We start from the raw sequence: 6,100 nt of genomic DNA on the forward strand, positions 1-6,100 counted from the left end.
CATGCAACGTGGTGGTAGGGGGCGGAAGTCTGGGTGGGGAACCAGTGTGAATGGCTGATTATACACTGTGCGTCTGTTTTACTGACTGACTGGGCTTGTGTTTTTGCATGTTTTCATACGGTCATGAGCTTCAACACATTATGTGTGTCTAAATAATCACTAGAGGTGGATTTGAGAGTAAATAGACTAAAAATAGAATGAATACATTAACAAGTTGCATATAAATTGGTCTATGTGACACTTGTGGGTTTATGTAGAATATCTATCTATCTATCTATCTATCTATCTATCTGTCTATCTGTCTATCTGTCTGTCTGTCTCTCTATCCATCTATCATCTGTTTTTCATAATGAAACACTGCTTCATTATAATCACATCATGCTCTTCTGCACAAAAATTCCCTTTCAACACAATTTTTCCTCAGATCACACCATTGCTTTTGATCACATGACTGTGTCACATGACATCTCATGACCTGCATACGCCCTTTTATGCATAAAACATAGCGTGTGCAGAGTGTGTGTCAGTGTGTGCAGTCAGTGTATGGAGTCGTCGACTGTGACTCGGGTTACACTCAAAATGAACCAACAACAGGACAGATATCAGGTCATCTGACCTCTGGTCGTTCCTCATGGAGACTTCTGTCATTTAAAGGGATAGTTCCCTTTAAAAATGAACATTACCCTACGATTTACTCACCCTCAAGTCATCCTAGGTGTATATGACATTCTTCTTTCAGACGAACACATTCAGAGTTATATAAAAAAATGTCCTGGCTCTTCCAAGCTTTTAAACGACAGTGAATGGCCGTTTCTTTTTTTAAGTCCATAAAAGTCTATCCATCATCGTCAAGTGTTACTCATGTGGTGTAAGTTGACTTGTGTAGGCCGTCTGCCGGGAGCCAGTTACTTTTGTCAATAAAGATTTAAATATGGATATTTTTCTAACACAACTAATCACTTCGATTCAGAAGGCCTTTATTAACCCCCCAGAGCCTGTGGAGCACTTTTATCACGGATAGATGCACTTTTATGATGGATAGATGCACTTTTATGATGGATAGATGCACTTTTATGATGGATAGATGCACTTTTATGATGGACAGATGCACTTTTATGATGGATAGATGCACTTTTATCACGGATAGATGCACTTTTATGATGGATAGATGCACTTTTACGATGGACAGATGCACTTTTATGATGGATAGATGCACTTTTATGATGGATAGATGCACTTTTATGATGGACAGATGCACTTTTATGATGGATAGATGCACTTTTATCACGGATAGATGCACTTTTATGATGGATAGATGCACTTTTACGATGGACAGATGCACTTTTATGATGGATAGATGCACTTTTATGATGGATAGATGCACTTTTATGATGGATAGATGCACTTTTATCACGGATAGATGCACTTTTATCACGGATAGATGCACTTTTATGATGGATAGATGCACTTTTACGATGGACAGATGCACTTTTATGATGGATAGATGCACTTTTATCACGGATAGATGCACTTTTATGATGGATAGATGCTCTTTTACGATGGACAGATGCACTTTTATGATGGATAGATGCACTTTTATGATGGACAGATGCACTTTTATGATGGATAGATGCACTTTTATCACGGATAGATGCACTTTTATCATGGATAGATGCTCTTTTATGATGGATAGATGCACTTTTACGATGGACAGATGCACTTTTATGATGGACAGATGCACTTTTATGATGGATAGATGCTCTTTTATGATGGATAGATGCTCTTTTATGATGGATAGATGCTCTTTTATGATGGATAGATACACTTTTATGATGGATAGATGCACTTTTATGATGGATAGATACACTTTTATGATGGACAGATGCACTTTTATGATGGATAGATACACTTTTATGATGATAGATGCAGTTTTATGATGGACAGATGCACTTTTATGATGGATAGATACACTTTTATGATGGACAGATGCACTTTTATGATGGATAGATGCACTTTTATGATGGATAGATGCACTTTTATGATGAACAGATGCACTTTTATGATGGATAGATGCACTTTTATGATGAACAGATGCACTTTTATGATGGATAGATGCACTTTTATCACGGATAGATGCACTTTTATGATGGATAGATGCTCTTTTACGATGGACAGATGCACTTTTATGATGGATAGATGCACTTTTATGATGGACAGATGCACTTTTATGATGGATAGATGCACTTTTATCACGGATAGATGCACTTTTATGATGGATAGATGCTCTTTTACGATGGACAGATGCACTTTTATGATGGATAGATGCACTTTTATGATGGACAGATGCACTTTTATGATGGATAGATGCACTTTTATCACGGATAGATGCACTTTTATCATGGATAGATGCTCTTTTATGATGGATAGATGCACTTTTACGATGGACAGATGCACTTTTATGATGGACAGATGCACTTTTATGATGGATAGATGCTCTTTTATGATGGATAGATGCTCTTTTATGATGGATAGATGCTCTTTTATGATGGATAGATACACTTTTATGATGGATAGATGCACTTTTATGATGGATAGATACACTTTTATGATGGACAGATGCACTTTTATGATGGATAGATACACTTTTATGATGATAGATGCAGTTTTATGATGGACAGATGCACTTTTATGATGGATAGATACACTTTTATGATGGACAGATGCACTTTTATGATGGATAGATGCACTTTTATGATGGATAGATGCACTTTTATGATGAACAGATGCACTTTTATGATGGATAGATGCACTTTTATGATGAACAGATGCACTTTTATGATGGATAGATGCACTTTTATAATGATAGATGCACTTTTATGATGGACAGATGCACTTTTATAATGATAGATGCACTTTTATGACGGATAGATGCACTTTTATGATGGACAGATGCACTTTTATGATGGATAGATGCTCTTTTAGATTAGATTAGATTAGATTCAACTTTATTGTCATTACACAAGTACAGGTACAAGGCAACGAAATGCAGTTTAGGTCTAACCAGAAGTGCAATAGCAGCAAGTGCAGGATATACAGTGGTTCATAAGTGCAGAACATGGATATGTACTGAATAAATATAGAGTTGAATACTATTATAAACAAAAATTTACAGATAGATTGTCCTATGAATATAATATACAGATAACTATTACTGTGAACAGAGTTTACAGCTAGATATGTACTGAATATAATAATATACAGATGGCTATTACTATAAACAGAATGTTTACAGATAGATATGTACTGAATATAATATACAGATGGCTGTTACTATAAACAGAATTTTACAGATAGATATGTACTATGAATATATATACAGATGGCTGTTACTATAAACAGAATGTGAGCATAATATACAGATGGCTAATACTATAAACAGAATTTAACAAATAGATATATGTATAAGTTAGGCTAATGAGCAGTATAACAATGGATTTAAAGTAGTGCAAATAAAGTTTGGACAGAAGCTATCCGAGTGAAAGTGCAGTGGAAAGTAATTGCATATTACAGTTAAGGTACGATATTGCAATGTATATATAAACAGTCGGTACTGTAAATAACAGTCGGCAGTGCAAATGAACATTATAGTATTGCAAATAACAAAATGGAGGCAGGTGTGAGGAGGGAGAGGAGAGTCAATCAGTATATGAGGGGAGTGGGATCAATGAGGGTTAGAGTTTAATAAAGAGACAGCTCTGGGGAAAAAACTGTTCTTTAGTCTGCTGGTCCTGGTCCGGAGGCACCTGAAACGCCTGCCGGAGGGCAGGAGAGAAAACAGTCTGTGGGCTGGGTGAGAGGAGTCCTTAAGGATGCTGCGAGCTCGATGCAGACAGCGTTTCCTCTGGATGTGCTCGATGGCAGGTAGTGGAGTCCCAGTGATGCGCTGGGCGGTTTTCACCACCCGCTGCAGTGCCTTGCGCTCTGCAACAGAACAGCTCCCATACCACACTGTAGCACAGTTGGTCAGGATGCTTTCTATTGCACAGCGATAGAAGTTCACCAGGATAGTGGAGGAAAGCTGATTCTTCCTCAGTGTCCTCAGGAAGAAAAGGCGCTGGTGAGCCTTCTTGACCAGGCTGGAGGTGTTGGTTGTCCAGGTCATGTCCGCCGAGATGTGGATCCCCAGGAACTTGAAACTGGAGACACGCTCAACAGCCATTCCATTGATGTGGATGGTGTCGTGTGTGCCTCTTGACACTTTCCTGAAGTCCACGATGAGCTCCTTCGTTTTGGTGGTGTTGAGGAGCTGGTTATTTTCGGTGCACCATGTGGCCAGGTGCTTGATCTCCTCCCTATAGGCAGTCTCATCGTTGTTGCTGATGAGACCAATCACCGTAGTGTCGTCCGCAAACTTGACGATGGAATTAGATCCGTACACAGGCTTGCAGTCGGAGGTGAAGAGGGAGTAGAGGAACGGGCTTAGCACACAGCCCTGTGGTACACCAGTGTTGAGTGTGATGGATGTGGAGCAGTTGGAGCCTGATCGAACATTCTGGGGTCTGTTGGTCAAGAAGTCCAAAATCCAGTTGCACATGGAGGTGTTGAAGCCCAGGTCTCCAAGTTTGGCTATTAACTTAGTTGGGATGACAGTGTTGAATGCTGAGCTGAAGTCAACAAACAGCATGCGTGCATAAGTGTTCTTATTGTCCAGATGTGTGAGCACAGAGTGCAGTGCCATGGAGACTGCATCCTCTGTGCTCCTATTGCTACGGTAGGCAAACTGGTGTGAGTCCAATGTGGATGGTAGAGAGTCTTTTAGGTGTGCCAGGACCAGCCGCTCAAAGCACTTCATTACGATGGGTGTGAGTGCTACAGGGCGGTAGTCATTAAGGCACTTCGGGCTGGAGTGTTTTGGCACTGGCACAATGGAAGTGCATTTAAAGCATGTTGGTACAGCTGCTTGGGCAAGAGACAGGTTGAAAATGTCTGTAAAAACCCCAGCGAGCTGCTCCGCACATGCCCTGAGTACGCGTCCAGGGATGTTGTCTGGTCCAGCAGCCTTGTGCGCGCTGATCCTGCTCAGTGCATTGCAGACATCTGTGGAGGAGAGTGTGATCGGTGGGTGGTCAGCTGAGGATTTGAGCTTGGTGGCAGTTTCTCTGTTGTCTCTTTCAAAGCGAGCATAAAAGTCATTTAGCTCGTTCAGGAAGTTGACATCAGTGGCTGCGGGGGTGGAGTGAGAGGGTTTGTAGTCACTGATGGCCTGAATGCCCTGCCACATGCGCCGAGGGTCAGCGTTGGAAAAGTGTCCCTCTATCTTAAGCTTGTAGCAGTGCTTGGCCTCTTTGATGCCCCTTTTCAGATTTGCTCTGGATGTACTATAGGCTTGTGCATCTCCTGATCTGAAGGCAGTATTGCGTGTCTTCAATAGGAGTCGCACTTCCCTGTTCATCCATGGCTTCTGATTTGGGTATGTGGTGATCTGCTTCTGGGTTGTAACACTGTCAATGGTGGTATTAATATAATCCAGTACAGAGGAGGTGTAGCAGTCAATGTCCGTGTGAGAGCCACTGGTGGCTTGAGAAGCAAACATACTCCAGTCTGTGTGTAGAAACCTTTCCTGGAGTGAGAAATCTGCCCCCGCAGGCCACACCTTGATGGTCTTCATTGATGGCTTCACGCGATTGATCAGAGGTGCATATTTGGGGGTGAGGAACAAAGAAAGGTGATCTGACTGTCCCAAGTGGGGGAGGGGTGTCGCGACGTAAGCTTCAGCCATGTTTGTGTAAACATGGTCTAAGGTTTTGTTTCCTCTGGTGTGACAGGAAACATGCTGGTGAAATTTCGGTAGCACTGACTTTAAGTTTGAATGATTAAAATCACCCGCAACAATAAACGCAGCTTCCGGGTGAACGGTCTGTTGTTTACTGATGGCTGCGTGAAGTTCTTTCATAGCAAACTTGGCATCAGCATCCGGGGGAATATAGGCTGCAGTTATAATAGTGGAAGTGAACTCCCGCGGTAGATAAAACGGTCTACATTTAACCATGAGAAACTCAAGGTTAGCTGAACAATGTCTCCCAACAATAGCAGAGTTTGT

The sequence above is a fragment of the Rutilus rutilus genome (genome assembly GCF_951802725.1).
Source record: "Rutilus rutilus genome assembly, chromosome: 8".
Classification (NCBI taxonomy): Eukaryota; Metazoa; Chordata; class Actinopteri; order Cypriniformes; family Leuciscidae; genus Rutilus; species Rutilus rutilus.